Raw genomic sequence first — 21,530 nt, forward strand, 5'->3', positions numbered from 1 at the left:
ACACGACGTCTGTATGGTTACGGCGATAAAAAGTGTAATGATTTATAGGAATCGTAATTATAGTTTCATTGAGCCGAAGAAATGTTAATTGAAACCAACGTACTCGGAAGTTTTTCTGGTTCGTGGTATCTATTATTTACACACTTTAAAAAACGACAACAAAATCAACTAATAGGCTTAAAAAGCTATTTAAGGCTTACACGAGTTACATCAAATGCCAGGCAGAAAACGGGATACTTTCACGTTTTAATGAGGCCGACATGTGTTTCTAGTTTGTACTTATTTTAAAGATAGGTGGATAAGTTTCCCTGGAAATAACTACGAGATCAGCGCCCCGCTATCGGGACGATCCTCGGTCGGGCAGGTGTCTGAAAAAGGGCAGATCCTCCAAACTAGGTAGGTTGTTTTTCGATGACCTTCGGTTTGACCGATTACAACATCTTGCACTGGAGCAGATAACTTCCTGATGTTCCAATTGTTCTTATTGTAACGGGATTCAATTTCAAGGCTCTACTGATTGTAAAGCAAACAAACATGACATAATAAAGTAAAGCTTAATGAAAGAACAGACTAATGTAAAAGACCTTATACTTTGACCGCCGTAGAGTCATTTTCGTACCGGACGTGAGAGAAGAGCGCCACAAAGTGATACCTACTACCATTGTCGAGCGGCAGGCCGCTTCATGATATATCACTGCCAGCGGCCGTAAGTAGAAAGCCAATTCTGTTTAAGGAGTCGTGCATATATGACCGTAAAACTATGTTGTGGTTTTATTACATCCAGTACAGGAATATATTTGTCAATTGATGGGCTCTATAAAAGACAAAGTTTTTCTTTTCTTAAATACTTAGTTGATAACTAACGCCCGTATTTACAAACGATGCTTTCTTAAGGGAAGCAGCAAATCGAACGCACAGCGTTGAATAGAGCTCTGGGATTGGTTCGTGTGTCACCCTGTGCGTCCACGCTCACTTTGAGACCTAATAGTAATGTTTGTGAATACGGGCGTAAGTGTCTAATTACCCAACGTGTTGTCCCTTGTCTTCGGCCATAAATTTAGGGATCAAGTGCCGTTATGTTAATGGAAAAGGCAATATAAAATTATTGGCAATAAATTGTAATTAGATACTACCGCGCTATCGGGTCTAATGTTGCGTATCAGGGTTCATCGAGGGTGCTCCAGTGGTAGGGCTGCGGTCGCAATCGGGCGCGCTATCTCACGGCCTGTTGCCACGTTTCTCACCTCGGACGGCACCTCGGCCGACGCCCGCCCCGATGCTTTACCGCCCGCAATCGCCCAGCTCATCTATTACACCTCGGTCAAATGCGAGTCGCGGAATGGCATGCTCTATATTAAGCCTCCGTCACTGGAAATCGAAATATTCGCAACAGGTTCTACCTACCTAAATCAATATTTTGTCTAATTAATGCAAATTTAATAAAAAGTAGTTTTTCAGTTACAAGAGTTTTTTCTTTGAGTTTTTCAGCATTTCATCACATACAAATTTGATATACCTACTAGGTCAGTATATTGATGAGGGTCTTCTGTTAAAACTGCTGCATAAAAGCTCTGGTCTAGAAATGGAGTAGTTTTCAGTTTCAAGTTTTTATTTTATTTCAGCCTTTCAGCATTTCCAATTCTGCGAGCTCAGTATATTGATGAGGGTCTTCTGTTAAGCTTGCTGCATAAAATCTCTAGCCTAGGAACGGAGTAGAGAAGCTCCTGTTATGATAGATAGCTCTACTGAATATAGTATTACTCGTAAAGCATTTAATTCCAGGGACTCTATGTGCGACCAAAAGTGTAATAATAAATGTTAGATGAGATACGCATTGCACAAAAAAAAGCTTTATACCACTAATAGCTATGGCGTTCATGCATCTCTGTTGCCGGCTGTGTGGCCGCGGCCTTACCAAGCCCCATGGCTTACCCACTGAACCGAATGTCGATGACCCAATCACCTCATCTCCCGCTCTGACAGCCGCGTGCGCCCGCGCCGCCCTCACACTCGCGTTTCCGGTTATTTTGACAAGTGAGAGATTAAATTTAACACCGATTCGGTTTTCCATTACCGTAAGCCGATAATAAGATAATGATACAGCTACCTGTATTAGGAGATTCACGAAATCAATAGATTTGATTGATTGCCTGTTACAATCTTAGCTATTGATATATTGCAGCGGCTGATGATGTAAAACAATTATTCAACCAATTTGTTAGTTCGTTTTTAATTTAATTAATTGCTACTCGTGTTTCAGGTTTTGTTCTTACGCAGTTTTATTAGATGGTGTTATATGCATACGTATATGTTAATGGTTGTACTCGTATACATGTTTTGTTTGTATAATGGCAGTAATGTGAAACTCAATAGCGTTTCCTTACTGTAAATTTTGGGTTAACATAAATTAAGTCATTAAGTAGAAACCTACTGTAAATTCTGCAATTATATAAACTGCCAATTACTGAAAAAACATTAATTTATATTATTATTTTATTTCAATATTGTCGGTTAATTGTTCGAATTGCTCGTTTATGGATAATGGTTGCTTGTCGAACTACTTGTACCCGATCAATTTTTTTCCGGTATCAAGTCGTCATGATGAGCTTAAAAAATAAATTACTTCGGTCCTTTAATACTTTAACGACGGTTATTTTCTTGTCCAATCTGATTATGTCGTCTTACCGACCTCTAACTAGAAACCTATCGATGCAAATCTAGGAACTATCGAAATCTAACGTGATTAATAGTGAGCATAAAGCGTTCGGCTAACTTAGTCACTGGGAATCTGGCATTTAATTCGCATTACCTATCTAGGCTGATCAGTCAAGCAGTAACATCTAGATTGACTGAATGGTTTTATTGGTCTAATCCTAATTCAATATCGCTTTTTATACGTCTGGCGCTGAAATCGCCTCCTGTTTGACAACTTAAAACGACACTCAGACAAATACTTTCACTCACTAATTGTTGGTAAAGTAACGACTAGTTCTATATCATAATGTCAACATGTCTACCCACATTTCGTGCATTAGCTCCTTAGGCTCCTATTAACATCTTGGCAATAAAAGCTTGCATTAGCTTAAGGTGGATTCAAACCAGCTACATATTAAGCAATTTATTGGAATTTAATTGCCGGATGTAACGCAACTACTATATTACAGTATGCATCCATAACGAAATTAATTGCTGCGACCAACTGACTTCTATGTTTATTTCATTTAAATTGATCTGTTAATGATCACCTAGAGCGCTTCGTGTCAACGTTCAAAGCACGTTAAGACCCATCTTTTCAACATAATTATGAATTTATTTACGAAGTTGATTAGTAAGCGCAGAGCAATTAGCCCTAGAAATCCACTAGGATGGTAATATTTTACCATTTAGAAATAACTTTGCTATAAAACTAACATTTTAGTAGTCACGCGAGTTCATCTTGCCGGCTCTAAGTAAGCTACTTAGGTACTCGTAGGTATTTGTTTTTTATGTAACTATTTACACGAACTTATTAAAGCTTTCAATGTTTGAAACTCGTAAATGTATGTGTTAATATCCTTACCATCATCATCATCAGTTCATTTCGTCTCCACTGTTGGAGGACGACTCTCTCTATTTTACCAGAGGTAAATGGAGGTTATGGAGTATCTCGCTCTAAGTCTTGCCTATATATTGTGATCAGGAATTCACTTTTTATTACGCATGTCTGCGCCATATAAGGGTAAGACATGCGAGCTAAATATTCAAAACGGGCTCTATTGTTTCAAGAATTACATTTGAAATATCTGACATTGTTGCAGTGCCTATGACAAAGAAAATAGTTCTTGATACTTTAGCAGTCGCATAAGATGTTCGCGTACCTTTCGCAAGGCAGGTGTTAATATATATATATATATAATAGATATTATTTTACAGCTAATTAAATGTTTAAGTGTCCCTTAAGAGCTATAGTAGCCGATGGGATGATAGCATTTCAAGTGCGTGCATCATGATTGTTTATCGCGTTTCGAAAGGGATCACGTCAAGCGGGAGGTTACGCGGCCATAAGCGCACTAAGTCATCCTATTTGAGCGAGCTTAAGTAGCCGGCTCGAATTCATGCGGTCTAAATACACCGGCCATCACAATGCATCAGCGCAGAGCACAAGTGAAGGGCACTCGGAATTCTCGGATTATTTTAACTTGTCTTTTTCAATGTCAGCGTTTAAAATAATTGCATCACAATTTTAAAATGCGAGGCTTTTGCTTTTAAGACGGTTTAAACGTCGTATAATAAGATTATTTCCTGGAAATCACGAGACACCTCTTTGTCGGACTATGGCATTCGAAATGATACAGTGTAAGTGTAAGAAAATAATGTTTTAATTTCCTGAAAAAACAAATCCTACGTTTGTACTCGTAAAATACAATGTTTTATTTACACTATGATTATATTTCAAGTAACTTAATTGTTACAATATAACTTTTGAGTGTATTAAATCTTGTCTATCTAACAATTAGTGTAGCAAAGCAGTAAACATAAAATATTATAAAATTATCTACAGTAGAATCCCGATTATCCGGATCAATTAAAACCAGGGGTGTTCCGGATAATCGAAAATCCGGATAATCGATTTCAAAGTAAAATCAAACAATAATCAACTTTTTACAATAGATCATTTTAGAGTCTAAAAATCTAAATTTTAGACCATTGGTCATCCATTTCTTTTAACAATGAATTAAGAAGACGTCCGTACCATGTTACGGTGGCGGCGCCTTCGGTTTTTATGGGTCCAGACCCTGAATCGGTAATTAGAAACCGTGAAGAATGAGTCCGGATAATCGGATATCCGGATAATCGAGGTCCGGATAATCGAGATTCTACTGTACTTTAAAAAAAGTTAATTACTTATGTTTTAAATACCTCAAAAGGTATGGTGAGGGAACAATAAAATATAGCGCGACAATTAATTAAATTCAAACCATTTCACCTAAAGTGGTCGAATTTTATCGCTTACCGCTACAAAGTAAGTACCAACCTACATACAAACATGGTATATCAACCGAGTGCCTTACAGTACGTAAAATTGGACGAGCGCTCGTGACCGGCCGACGGCCTTCCATTCTAGCAGTCCACTTATTTATATTAAAATTATGGAAAATCACTCTCTCCCCTCGACTGCTATGATCCATTGTCTTGTTCAATGCGGTATTGACAGTGACGTCGGTATGTGGCACAGTCTCCATTGTAAACACTCGAAATTACGAGTCTGCTATTCTTTGAAGCACGTACTCACGTGGGCTGATCAATTTATTCTCTATTTAAATATTAGAGCGAGCGTATCCCGTCGGTTACATTGAATACTTCTAAGAATTCGGATTACGGCTGCCTATAGTGATTGTTTCAATAATTATTTTGAAATTGCTGCTAGTCGACTTGTTTGCGAAATATTTCATAGAATAAGTATTCTAAAATAATAGGTAGTCTTCTTAAATCGCGTTGTCTATCTTTAGGTGTCCTAAAAAAGTTGGACGCTCTACCTAAAAGTTCTGATTTCAATTTCCAGATGAAACACACTAATGAAAAGTCACTTTGTGTGTTTCAGTATCAGTCAGTAGGTAGATACCTCGCGAATATTGAAAAATAAAATAAGTAATGAGTAGGTAACTTAAATAAAAATGTCTATGCGAGCAATTTTACAGGCATTTTCAATGAACACTTAAGTACATAAGCATTACTCACAGTTTCTTTAAAAGGTAAGTATACCTACGTAACGACGCACATTATTTTCTCTAGCGCGCGTTTAACTTTTATTGAGATGCATTCTGAAAAGGAATGGCCTAAGCGGATTCCTTTTAAAATAAATTAAGTAGGTACAGTCAGCGTCATATAGTGACACCCAAAGTAGTCAATAAGCTCGCATTACATCTTTAATGCAATTGAAATAAGGTTGTGTTATAAACTTAATGGCCACATTGGGTGATTGGGTATCACCAACTATTTGACGCTGACTGTTCATACATGATGATTTTGCAAACAGCATTGTTTTTAATAAGCTCTACTTATAGAACAATTTAACAATACTTACTTTATCTTAATTATTTTTAATCGTGGCATTTTTCGCAAAAAACGCACTATTATGTCTACTAAGCTTTGCAGTTACTTGTGTGTGTAGGTACGTATTTTTCTATGGACGAAGTAAATATCCACGAGTTCCAATTTTGCAACCGTGTGCAACGAAAAAAAAATGAAAAAAAAAAAACGTAAATCGATTAAGTTACTGATTCTGAGCCGCACTTAAAAATTAAATTTGGACACTGTTTGCAAAATCACCCTGTACATTGCATACACCGATAATGGATGAGCTGGCGATTGCCGTAAAGTTAATTTGCAGCGTCTGCCATGAGTGATGCGATCGTCCGCGGTGTCAGAAGGTGTCGATTTCGGCTGAGAACCGCCCGGGGCTACGCATCTAAAAATGGAGTTAGAATGCGACCTAACATGAAACACTATTATAGTGCTATTATTACGCGTTGATTATTAACTGTGATATATGATATACACAACACTAAATCATTTCAATTTATTTTCAGTTGAAAGTTATGAAATGTCTTATATCATGACAGAGTAATCTGGTTATCAGAATGAGCACTACCAAAAAATATTGGTTATAGCATTGTCATACCTACTTTATAAAAATTTGACAACACCTATTTTAAACAAGAATCTTATCTACCTACCTGCCTACAGGAAAAAACACCGCTCTGAATGTGATTCAAACAATTATTCAATAGAAGAGAGGAAGGCGGCTATCAGGGTCGACTGTTGAAGTTAGTCGAAATTAATGACGACTCCGATCACTTAGCAAGTGCGAATTTAGATACGTGCAAAAAAATTAAAGAAGGTCGGTATGACACAAGCAAAATGACCTCTATAATGTATACATATACTGCTGCTATTCTTGCCAAAAGCCTCCCATAATTTTGACCAGATTTAATGAAATTATGTTCTGTAGGAAATATTTTACTACTACGAGTATAACTAGTATTTAGGTGCGATTTAAATGCAATTACTAGAGTACTATAATTACATTAATTCATAAGTCGACAACATTACCAAAGGAACACAGTTAATGCCCCTATTAAGATAATAATAAGATGCTGAACTGAAAAATAAAGGTCGATAAACTATGAATTAAGGTATGAAAGTAAGAATAAGCCTGCTGGATTACTTACATACTTAGTCAATTACTATATAAATTCTACATTATAGGTACCTACATATGTATTTATANTCGTATTTAATTAAAATATAATCAATGGACTCAGATTTTACTATATATTTCAAGACAAGTAGTTTTTTTTTTATTATTACATTGCTAATAAAATACAAATATTTTTTCAAAAATACATATTATGCATAGGTACCTATGTAGTATGCGTAATATGGATAACCTTGAAGTGTCATACGGATCATCTTATGTGAAAAAGACGAAGACGAAGAAGAAAAATTCGATTTTCGAAAAGTGTGACTTGTCTAGTCTACTAGACCTACTGATCGCGTTCGAAGCACCTGTGCAGCGCTAAACTCGTTACGACATGCAACATGACAATGGGACAACTATCCGGCCGCCGGATATCCGGCTATCCGGCCTAGCAGCTCGCCGGATATCCGGTATCCGGTATCCGGCCAAACAACTATCCGTTTCATCTCTAGTAATCATCCCTCGTTTGTAGATACTTGACGAATGCTAAATGTTCGTAGCGCCGACGGCCATTTTCGGGCCGCCATTAAATAAGCTTTCGCAATAACGAGCTGTATTTGTTTGGAGGGAGCGCCAAAGATACTTTCCAGGGAAACGGTGTCATAGGTCGTGTACCGACACGCAAGATTCCCAACTAACTCGGGGCGATACGAGATAATTAATTCCCTTCTAAGGGCGGCCGCCAATTACAGGCTTTCGTTAATTAGTGACGATTACGATCTGATAATTTACTTCAAGCATCTGTAATGGCAGCGCAAGTCAAACAACCACGATCGATGTGATGAATAGATTTCAATATTAACATTAAAATTCACTTCTGAATTCTGATTTAGTGCTTTATAACTTACTACCGAAACCCTGCAATACGATTCTGTGTAATTTGATGTTTACCCTGATAAACAAATTAAAATATGTAAAACAAATATTTAAAGCAGCCTTACTAAATAAATGATTCCAATACCCGTATATCTTACGCTTGTTCAATAAAATGCAATTTTATCCTTACTTTTATATGAAGCGGATGAACTTGAAGCTTTTGTTTGACAGCTCTACCTATCTTGTATTGCCTGAAAGCTTTGTAAGTAGTGAAAGTTTTCCTAGAAGACCAACCATAATGTAAGCTCAAAATGTACCTAAGTCATTACAAATTTTGGCTTGTTACATATAAATGTGATTTATTTTGAGGTCGCTAAGTGGAAATTAGAGACAATTGGGCATCATATCCGTAATAAACGATGTTGCCTATTCGCTAATCGTTATACACTTAGGCTGAGCATCAATCTTCATTACCCGCTGTAACCGCGTGTTGCGATTAATTTTACATGCAGCCTCGTGAAAGTGGCTTCATTACCGGTCACCTCGAGGGCTGTATACTTAACACGAATTTGTGACTTATGACTTTAATTATTTTTATTGACATAGTATTTTTTTACCTTTCTTATTGATAAATCTATTATTACTGTGTATCATCATTCATTACAAATACTATTTCCAAATTGAATATTCGAAAATAAATTCAGGCTTTTCAGTCAATACGGTTACCGCTATAGTAATGTATCACTAATTTCAATTTAAAAAAAACATTTCACCATCCGCTGAAAAAAGTTTAATAGGGGCTTTGTGCAATTATTGGTTTATCCACCATTTTAACAGCAATTGGCCAGTGTTTTTGTCTGCAGACCGCGCCGCGGTTGTACTGCGCCCGCGACGACATAGCGTCGCGGCCCGTGCGCGGGCGCCTTTCACCGCGGGTCGGAGGTCAGGGCGCGCTCAGGTGCTCCGCCCTCGCTCGCCCCCCGCCCCGCGCCCCGGCCCTCGCAGCCTCCCTTGCCCTGTGCCCGCGCTAACGGCCCGCCACCATTGCCCTATTCAGTTGCCGCCGCGTGAACAACATCGCCGCCGCTGGGAACAACCACACTTATGAATTATTCCACCGCTCCAACCCGTTTTGAAACAATTACAAAACAAACGAATTCATATCATAAATTTCACAATGCTCTTTGTTTCAGCGCGCTTACAATTACAGTTATCTAATACAAAGCTAAACCAAGCAAACTTATAGGATCGTTGCGCGAATGCTAATAGCTTTAGAGAGTGATACTGCGCATTGTTGTTTTTGGATGAGCGCGATAATTTCCTGCCGAAGATAACGAGCGAATCAATTTGGGTGTGTGCAGCTAGTTGCGTATGGTGCGGTGGCGTGCAAGATGCATCGTTAGAGTTAATGCGGCCGCGGCGGCGGAAGCTGCGCATAGCGAGCTTTCGGCGGTTCCCACGGCGCCCCTCCCGCGCCGCGGTTACACAATGAGAGGTGAACGCGGATCTAAGCAATCGGTTAACCTCGCCCACTGCGCCCGCGCCGAACCGATGCGGCACACCGACACCAGCATCAAGGAAAACCGGCCATAACCATCCTCAATGCGCTCCGCTTTCCATATTTATGTTTACAACTTATCGACATAATTACTTCTCAACATAATTAGTTTATGAATGCGGGAACGGACGGCTACCTACAATATGATAGTCGTTAGATAATCATCACCGATTATTCACAGTGATTTGCCTATGCTTGCCTACTAGATAATTATTAATAAACTATGGCTGGTGTTCATTAATGAAATTAATTAACAGATAGATGTTTCTTCCAGTACCAATAAATCTGGTATGTAAATTAATCGAAATCAATTACTATGGAACGTAATACATACAATATGGCCTTATACAGTGTGAGTCACGTTAAAGTGTACATATGAAAATAGATGAAACTAGACCTATTTTTATCGACAAAAAAGAAGTCAAAAAATTTTTGAGATTTTTTTTTAATTTTTTATAGAATTTTTTTTCTTCCAATTACTTATTGTAAAGAAAACGTAATAACTTTTAAACTAAGCGGTATATCCTGATAAAATAAAAACAGTGATAATGCTAAATAACAGACGATACTAAAAAAATACATAAAATACACAAAAAAAGCCAACAAATAATAAAAAATTATACTTTTTGAAAAAAATCTGCTTAAAAATTCGTGTTTTTTTGGTTGTTTGATAAATTTCTCCAAAAAATGCCCGTATAACCGGGAGTTTTTATTACTTTGTATTAGGTATTCTCTATCGTATTACCTTCGTAAACCCAAAAATCGCATGTCTCTATCCCTATCACAACGTTTGCAATGATCGTTTGAACTAAGCCTCTCCGGGCGCGCCATTCAACGCTTCGTTAACAACGAAACTGAAAATGGCTCTAGATTTGTAATTTTGATAAAGACAAATTAGATTTCAAATAAAAACAAAAGATTTCGAAGTAAAATAAGCATTTTAGTTACAATTAAAATTGTCTCTACCTGTAGCGGAGAATAATGTTGTGGAAGGCCTTTGTTCAAACGATCATAGCAAATGTTGTGATAGGGATAGAGACATGCAATTTTTGGTTTTACGAAGGTAATACGATAGAGAATAAAAAAAGTAATAAAAACTACCGGTTATAGGGGCATTCTTTGGAGAAATTTATCAAATAACCAAAAAAACACGAAATTAAAAGCAGATTTTTTTCAAAAAGTTTCATGTTTTATTATTTGTTGGCCTTTTTTGTGTATTTTATGTATTTTTTTAGTATCGCCTGTTATTTAGCATTATTACTGCTTTTATTTTATCAGAATATACCGCTTAGTTTAAAAGTTATTACGTTTTCTTTACAATAAGTAATAGGAAGAAAAAAAATTCTATAAAAAAAGAAAAAAAAATCTCAAAAATTTTTTGACTTCTTTTTTGTCGATAAAAATAGGTCTAGTTTCATCTATTTTCATATGTACACTTTAACGTGACTCACACTGTATAAGTCTAACACATACAAACGAGGAAATTTATTACCCACCACACAGTCAGTATAGCGTCGAAACTATAACCTACCCGTATTTTTTCCTCAAGAATATGCAAGATGTTTTTGTTAGCTCTTGCTACGGTTTTTTTTCAGTGGTGAATTGCCGGTGCTTTTATAACGGGTATGCTGCGCTGCGTTTGTCAGTAAGGCTGAGTTGCACCACCTAACTTTGACCGTAACTATAACGATAACCGGTGTTTTTGTATGGATTTTGACAGATTTTTGAGGTTGGTCACATTTAAAGTAAGATGGTGCAACCCAGCGTAAGTATGGTAAGGAAGGTGCATGTTTTTGTCTATCTCAAGATCCTTTAGGTGGAGGTCATCGCGACGGGCGGCGGGCGGCGGGCGGCGATCGCCGTGATGGGCACTTTCGATACATCCGGCCGCGGGGTCACGACCGCTCTCTTTGTGCGGCGTTCGACGCACGTGAACCGCGCGTGATTGTGTTCGACTCGCTTAATTATGCTGTCACAGCGTCGCTTGATGAGCGATAGTGAAAGCTCATACCCAAAGTAATAATGGGTAAAAATACAATATAATCACACGCATTCGCATGGGAGAAACGTCCACGTAAGGGTCTAGTAAACAACTTCTTTGGGACAAGTGACAATAACTTAGAATAATGCAATTAAAAAGGGCTTATAAAATAAATCAAAATGTATTGTTTCAAAAAAATTTTCTGAATCGTGATCCAGTGCAGTTCAAATAAATAACTTACCAGATTAAATACCTACTTAAAATAACAATGATATTTCCGCAAAGCAATATACAGTGTAGTTTAAAGCTATAGTTCAAACAAATGATGTAATTATATTAAAGAATTATGAACCATACAAACACAATATTAATTAATGTCACTGCACGAATTAAATGCTTTGGTTGAGATTATTTTTGGAACCACCTCATAGAGGTTGTTTTTAGGGTTCCGTCATAAATATGTAGGTTATTATGAAACATTTTATGCATTGTTGACCTACACATACCTTCGTATAAATATGACTTTATAATAATTGCAGATGTAGAAGGGTCCACTTTTCACACAATAGACAAAAAAGCTGAAGTTTGATTAAGATAACTTATCAATGAATTATTTCGGAGAAGTAACATTTAACTGCTCGAATGCATTTAAGTAATCTGCTTTACAAATATGAATTACTTATACTTAGTTGACCTTTATACTTAGACCTTATTCCGATTCGTAGAAAGACTCTACATTTTGCATGAATGAAATTTATTCTATACTTATCCTTATTAGACTTACTTATGACCTTCTTATGAATACGGAACCTTTTTATTGTGCATATTTCAATTCGTCTGTAGCAGTGTAAAACCTATTAAAATACCTGATCCTGCCTAAAAAATGAATGTATAAAATATACATAGAAACAAACGTCCTTCTTGATGGTTTGCACATTAAACTTGATTAATTATAGCTTTAAAGATAGTGAGGTAAATCAAGTTGTTGCTATTTTGCATAATATTATAGCACGGATTCGTTCCGTTTGTATTTTAGCAACTCTTAAATAGAGGTAGAAAAAATATACCGATTTAAGTGAGCATAAAACCGAAAGTTGCTTCTCTGGCCTATTTATGGATAAATCGCTGTGTTTGTAAATGTATAAAGTGGTTTAGTCATTTCTAACTACAGAAAAAAAGTTTATTAAACGTGGCTTGGAAATCTATGTTGAGGTATTTTAATTCTGGATTACATTTTCTTCAAAACCACACAATTTGTTGGGTAGAAACTATTAAGTATCAGCCTATATGTATATGCACTACATGCCCGTATTCAAATTGATTGTATAAACCCACTGAAATTTTCATGGTCACTCACATTAGAATAATTTATATCGGGATTTTACCAATATTGACTCACTGCTACTATTTTAAACAGTTTCAGAACCTTCATTATTTTTCACGATGCGAATCTTAAATGATAACAAATTATTCGTATATCTTATTCGTTCTCCTCTTTACACTTTAAAATGTATCCGGTTCAGTTGTAAGTGGTCGTATTACGTTTTTTATGACAAATTCTACGTATGACGTGCGTCAGGCAATTGTGAGCCGATGCCGGCCGTGGACATACAATTTCAGGTGTTAATTAAGAGAGGCGGAGGCGCAGGATTCAGGCTGGCTCTTAGTTCCGGCTTCGAAATGGGCCGGTCCTCCTTGAGAGTGATACGAGTTGCGATCGCAATCTTTTAATCAGCGCTCGTCAACATTTTCCACGGTAATGGATAAATTGATACAGCTTTACACTCTACTTATCCTCAATATTTACATATTTATGTAGAGTTTATGTATATTTATTCACGATGTTTTAACTAATACAGTATGTAAACCGAAACTATTTTTACACATTTCAGGAGATCATTCGTGATAAATTTAATTATAGTGTTTTTATGATACCTAATCGTGATCGATTGTTGCAAATCAATTTTGCTTATCTGAATTACAAGGCCAAAGATTCAATTGATTTAGTTTTCAATCTGCATATAATACTTATTTGGACTATGATATTAAGATTATAGGTACAATCAAACAAGAAATGATTGAATACGTACCGACTGAGCAAAATTTCAAATAAATAGGAAGTAATTTGTGCACATGACATTTGGTGAATTATAAGACAAGTTGGCGAAGGCGAGACGTTAATCAATCTCAAATGAACTTCATTTCATACCCGATGGCTATCAGATATGCGTTCAGTACGATAAGTTGATACTTATGCACGTAACTCCACTCGCAAAATCAACCTAAATAGCCTCTGAGAATCATAAATAAACGGCATTATTAATATCTTAAAATTTTGTTATAAGTCATTATTTTACTGACAGCAATAATTGCGGTTAAGTTAACACTCACAGTCTGATATATACCAAATAGATTCAATTGTGTGTAACTTTGATGGAATCAACATAGCAGTGAGAAATACACAATCAATCAACAATTATGCATCCAATTTGTCAAGTTGCAAAAATAGCCACTTGACTATTTAATACTACAAGGTAATACGTGCAACACAATCTTTTCAATAGACCAAGCTAAAAACAGATACAATTGCAAAATAAGTAATGATGCAATTACCTCAACCGTCATTTCATCCGTTAATAAAATGAGCGATGCGTTATGTAAAAGTTGTCCGTAAATCAAGTGACTATTCAATTTACACTTCTTGATATGACAGTGCTATTTAAAAATAGCTGGCTGTTATTGGACAATATTTGTTTCACATTTTTTTAACATAACAGTGACAAAAAAATTACAGCCTAAGAATAACAACAGCCCTTATGCCTACTCATACATTTAGGAACGAAACATGTTATGCAGACTCTTTAAACTTTGACATCTCACACTTACTTTGGCTTATAAATCTATACAGTGTGAGTCACGTTAAAGTGTACATATGAAAATAAATGAAACTAGACCTATTTTTATCGACAAAAAAGAGGTCAAAAAATTTTTGAGATTTTTTTTTAATTTTTTATAGAATTTTTTTTCTTCCAATTACTTATTGTAAAGAAAACGTAATAACTTTTAAACTAAGCGGTATATCCTGATAAAATAAAAACAGTAATAATGCTAAATAACAGGTGATTCTAAAAAAATACATAAAATACACAAAAAAGGCCAACAAATAATAAAAAATGATACTTTTTGAAAAAAATCTGCTATAAAATTCGTGTTTTTTTGGTTATTTGATAAATTTCTCCAAAAAATGCCCCTATAACAGGTGGTTTTTATTACTTTGTATTATTCTCTATCGTATTATCTTTGTAAAACCAAAAATCGCATGTCTCTATCCCTATCACAACATTTGCTATGATCGTTTGAACAAAGGCCTGCCACAACATTATTCTCCGCTACAGGTAGAGACAATTTTAATTTTAACTAAAATGCTTATTTTACTTCGAAATCTTTTGTTTTTATTTGGAATCTAACTTGTCTGTATCAAAATTACAAATCTAAAGCTATTTTCAGTTTCGTTGATAACGAAGCGTTGAATGGCGCGCCCGGAGAGGCTTAGTTTAAACGGTCATTGCAAACGTTTTGATAGGGATAGAGACATGCGATTTTTGGTTTTACAAAGGTAATACGATAGAGAATAATACAAAGTAATAAAAACTACCGGTTATAGGGGCATTTTTTGGAGAAATTTATCAAATAACAAAAAAAACACGAATTTAAAAGCAAATTTTTTTCAAAAAGTATCATTTTTTATTATTTGTTGGCCTTTTTTGTGTATTTTATGTATGTTTTTAGTATCGCCTGTTATTTAGCATTATTACTGTTTTTATTTTATCAGGAAATTCCGCTTAGTTTAAAAGTTATTACGTTTTCTTTACAATAAGTAATTGGATGAAAAAAAATTCTATAAAAAAATTAAAAAAAAATCTCAAAAATGTTTTGCCCTCTTTTTTGTCGATAAAAATAGGTCTAGTTTCATCTATTTACATATGTACACTTTAACGTGACTCACACTGTATATATAAAAGAAAGTCGTGTTAGTTACTTCGCTTATAACTCAAGAACGGCTGAACCGATTGAGCTGAAAATGGTCAGGGAGGTAGTTTAGAGCCAGGAGAAGGACATAGGATACTTTTTATCCCGTTCGAAACAAAAAAAAAGTCTGCTTATTTATTGCCATTAAGGCGGAACAAAGTTCGCCGGGTCAGCTAGTGTAGTAATATTTTCGAGTAAACCTACCTATAAAATCATATCAACACTTGTTGAAGTTCATGACATAATATCTGTCATCCTTCCAAATGAATAGCTGCTGAAAATTTTACATTATTATTACTCAACCGTCTATTATAATACGCAGATGATGGGTGTGAAAAGCTTTACCTCAGAGCTTTTTCCATTCAATATACAACCTTATACGTGAACATTTAAGATACACAAAAATCTTTAGGAAGTAGGACCAACAAATGCCAGAGGCTAGCAAACTCATGGCGATCTATCATTAATTAATATTATACTGTCACAAGAGTGTTGCACAAGACAGTAGATAGGAGTTGGTGGGACTGATTGATCTTACTTCGTTTATACTTCATCATTATTTGAATGCAAATGCAATATTTATTTATTTAATTATTATTTATTCCAGATATTTATTTTGTCTTCCGCATAAGTATTGCCTTGTAGCAATGTTATATGTATGTTGTATTTCTTTTTTTCATTAATGGCCAAATGTTATAACNATCTAGAGTAAGTAGGTATATTAAATTAGAATTTTTTTCACTTCATCCATCATTTAAAAGTGCGGTTGATACCTAGTTAAGTGTTTCTATAATTTCAGAACACGCACAGATATTCAAAAATTTTAAACTGGTAAATGTCTTTTTTATTTCTACTTTTTAACAATATGGTAAATACGCTACAATCGAAATAGCAAAATAATCAAATGGTACCAAATTAACATATTTTAGACATCTTTAAATGCCTATAGACAATGCCAAAATTCCAAAAATGATATTGATACGACAGGCACTAAAAATAACTGGCAATAAATATTATTACATTTTGTACCTTTATAAAACAACAGATTTAAGTAGACATCTAAATATTAAATAATATAATACTGTCACGGCATTTCATTCCTATCTCATGAGCACATTGTAAACAAGCGTAACTATGCCGTAATAACTTCATAATTGTTGTATCCGTATTGTGGGCTTTGTGGATAACTCGTCACGCCTTATCATGTGGGAAATATGTTACTCAAGACAGGAAATACACAATATTGCTCATGAGAAATCAAAACACAACATCCATGTCTTTATTTCCTACGCATAAAGTGCATTATGTCGCAAAAAATCTTCCACGGTAGCGGCTGAATGAGAAGATATAATGAATTAGTTATCGCAATTATAGACTGCTGTTTATAGAAATCTTGTAACAATTTGCACCCGTATTGGTTGGATACGTTCTCGTAACTGAATTAATAATTTGTCTTGGATTAATCATTAAATGCTTACTGAGAGCTTGTTACCCACGGTTGCGTGATGAATGCGACATGAAATTTCTAACACCCATACCGAATCTAACTCATTTCCTCAACTCCTCGCAAATATTCCCTCAATCTCACTAAACATAAATAAAAGTATGGATATATTTAAAATTAATTTATAAATTTATAATGATTTAATACTTTAGATGAGGTCGAGCCTATCGGGGAAGTACCCACAAACTCAAACTACAAAATAAACACTTAAAATTTTGAAGTAAGTAGACATTTAGTCATTCAAGATGTACCAAAACTTAAATTACTTACTCAATTGATGTCATTAGAGTTTGTTGATCTATCGCCTCTATCTACGAATAACATACCCAGTTAACGATGTGTGATGTCAACAATGACGTTATAACTCGATTAGTCGTCCGATTATGTCATTATGGATTCGTCACTAATGATATATTTACTAATTAAATGAAGAGTAATCTTCCAATCATCTTTGGAGATCAAGGTAGAGTCGTGTTTGTCTAAAGAAAACAAGGACACTAGGGACCTTATTGTCAGCAATACTAAATAAAAATTCATATTAAAATCTACGGAAAACTAAAGTTTTGAAAGAAAGCTACTAGAGATGTTAAATTATGAAACATGTAAGTAATAATCTAATAATATAATGTAACATGCGTTGGTTAGATAGTTAGTACTTACATTGCCTGCAAAATAATAGCATGATTTTATTTCAATAAAGATGATTAAAATATGAAATATGATTACTAATGCGTTTTACAGCCGCATCGCACATAGCCTGACCTAATGTGAACTAAGTAAATACAAACTTGATCAAGCCCGACCCTTACACAAGAGTTGACTTGTTTAACCACAGGGGTCAAAGAGAAACTACTAAGAACTTAATTTTCGACAACTGTAAAAGATAAGCGTGAAATATCAGAAGATACACACGAGAGTAATGTGTTGTTTCTTTTAATGTAGAGTCAAACGATGTTAATACAGCAGTTTAGATTCTTGGCGTATTTTAATAGTGATTCAGAAAATACTTGTTGTTGTTGCGAGTGTTAGATCAGAAAGATTGTCTAATACTAAGGCTGGGTTGCACCTTCTTACTTTAACTTTAACTTTAACACACGTCACAAAGCTGTCAAACTTCATACAAAAATACCGGTTATCGTTATAGTTACGGTTAAAGTTAGGTGATAAAAGTTGTTTAATAAAATAAAAGTTCCAAATACCATACCGATTGTCTCAAGCCGTCTACTGGCCATATAATCTAGACGCGAGGAACTACATTCTTGTATTGACAGGCAACGGGTTTTACCCCCGGTAATGCCGGATCCTTCGTATTTTTAGCACCCACAGACGATATATTTTTTATCTTTTTAGACCCGAGAAACATCTTTTGGAATGACACGCACCGTGTGCGTATACCTACGAGTACTTCCTACTTTAGTAATAAAATTACCTTTTAAATTGTCATGTTCTAAAACAACTACGTATTATTCACTAGGAAACTAGATGAACTAGGGAAACTAGAAAATGTTAATTGATACCAGCTCAAATTGTCGTTCCGTTGTCATACGACTACGTGTTAATATTCAGATTTAAATTTTATAGTCTCTTTTTATAGCTACTTAGATTTAAACAAATTGCTAAATTTTGATTAAATCAAGACAATTTAATTATAGTATACATCATTTGGTTATCTTTAAAAAATCCAACAAAATATTCAATGATTTCTTGACAGAACCCTCTAAGGTTGTGAAGTACTGTCTAACACCTAAGTATTGGTTTACTTTGCTTATATCATCGGTAAAGAGTTTCACTTTGTTGTTAAACAAAATTACATTAGGCAACTATGTATTGAATGTGATTTTACTTTCTCAATATTTTATTGCATAATAAGGTTTTTGTCGTATATTATAGACATTGGACAAGTGGCTATATTATATACTTCCTGTTCTTCCGTAGAACTTTTTACAAGTGATGAATCCTAATTTATTGAATAAGGACAGCCAGTGAATTATAATTAATTAATTAGGTATATCCCTAATCCGTTTCACCTAAATAATGTTATAATAATATTTAATAACTATTATTTGCGAAATAAGTTCCAGGATATTACTTTACCCCTAAAATGAATATTGACGCACAATCGTAAATTAATAAATTTTTGCACTATTCACAGATCACATTTTTTTAATACAAATTGCACCCACTCCTATTTGACGCACACATTCTCGTTAGTATTCTTTTAGTGACGTCATGCTGTTTTAAATTAAAGTTTAGGTATTCCAAATGCAAATCTGCATTAATTATGACGCGATATGGAGTTAAATACACAGAGCCTATGGTAGAGCGATACCTATTGAACCGGCTAACCACAATTATTGCGCGTACTTGCAAAGTTACGCAGACTGCACCGCGCCGTATCAGTCAGTGTCCGCTAGAGTTTTAATAGCCGTGTCAGGGGGTCATCGAGTGCCTCCCAATCGCTATGACATCAGCTTCACTACTTGAGGTTACAAAATGCTTACTCTCTCTCACGTAACACTACATTTGAGCTAGGTTTTACAGTTCGTTTCAATAAATTTTGTAACATCATCATCTGCAGTCATCATTGCGATGAGGCTGGACAATATTTCGTAACGTGACATGCTTGATAAGATGCGCATATCTAGCTAACGAACCGCTGAATTTCTATTGTTAACGGAAAGGCATTTTAAATTGCACTTTTATTTTCACCATTTATACTGTAGTCGATGTAGATTTATAAGTATGTAGTACCATCATTATACTTTCCGTTTTAATTGGAATGTTTCTCCTAAAAACCTCATTAAATATTAGCAAACGTGTACATATAATTACACATGTAATTGTTTGCATTTTAGGATAACTAATTGTGAAGTTTAAAAAATAATGACGATCATTAATATTAAGGAGAGAACATACACATCCTAGCCTTAGGCGTTATTGTTACAGGCCACATAATCGCAGAACTTAAAAAGTAATCAATCCATTCTCTTTGGCAACTTTATAAATTGTGTCTTCAATGACTTGTAAAATCTTTAAANCTCTTAAGCTCTCATCAAAACAACGTTGTGAAACATTTTAACGCCGCCTGAACAACATGTTGCGTGTTTACTTTCAAACTATTATTAGTTTATCTTGTTCACCTCTACCGACCTTATGTTACATTTCATATTCATGAAAATAGTGTATTATTACTTTCAATACAATGCAGAATACCTACACACTCGGCTCTACAGAGTACACACATGTGGTGTTACAATGAATGTTCAGGTTTTATTTTATCATAATCATATACTCGTACCTACAGGAAATTATCACGTATGTTACTCGTAGATAGAAGAATACACTCATCATCCACAGTTTGAGTCACTTTTGTCATGATTGTGATTGTCGTTAAAACTAACATTTTTTGCCTGTAAGTAACTATTCCATAACGGTGTATTGATCAACACCGAAATGTACCTATAAAGAAAATGTAACTTAAAGACGTAGCAAAACGATCACAAAGTTGAATCTAAATCAAATGCCTACTTGAACTGGTTTTAAGATAAGTGACTCATTCAATTCGATTCCATGTAGGTATTACTTTTCCTTTCTTCATACTTGTAATTTAAAGTGTGATAAAATAATAATAAACATTTCTTGGCGCCATGACGAGTTTTTAGTGAGGAGGAAATCGAATCTGAATTTATAATACATCAAAACTTATGTCCCAGACACTTGAATGCTATAAAAAACAGTGAATCCTTGAAAGCATAAAATATTTTGCAACATAATGAGCGCTCCGCCTAATCTAGAATTGTAAACGTGTCCACTACACGACCTCTACTAGCTGGCCGATTAAAATGTTAATTTGCATTATTTATTAGCCAACCCGTTTCGATATTGATCGAAGATTCGAAGTTATTCACGTGTATCTAAGCTGATAATAGATTTAACGAGAAGCAGACAAGTTTGTATGTAGATCATTTGGATCTAACCAAATTAAGTAACTTTATCTACCGATATAAATTCATGCTTTTTATGTAATCTCTTAATATTTCAAGGTCGATATCTCTATTATTCGAAACAAAACTTCTTTTTAATAACATAAATAAACCCTTGTAGATATGTATGTGCATCAACTACAATATTGTACAGACAATATGTACGGCAAACAGCTTAGCGGTCAGTCGCCAATGCCTCCGAGCTTTTTACTTCGGGTATACCCTTCAAACTGCAATAAAATGTAACTTAACATCGTACACATTTACATACTTTAACACTTGCATAATAACGATCCAGATTTTAGGGTGATTTGCATAATGTGACCAAACTGAAGCGCGTCACGGTCGATTGTTGGGCAGCATCTCGCGACGTGTAGGCAGATTCGTCGCACAATCGGACAAGCTTCCATATTTACTCA

The sequence above is a fragment of the Ostrinia furnacalis genome, unplaced genomic scaffold (assembly GCF_004193835.3).
Source record: "Ostrinia furnacalis isolate ACB-3 unplaced genomic scaffold, ASM419383v2 OfSCF2054, whole genome shotgun sequence".
In the NCBI taxonomy this organism is placed as follows: Eukaryota; Metazoa; Arthropoda; class Insecta; order Lepidoptera; family Crambidae; genus Ostrinia; species Ostrinia furnacalis.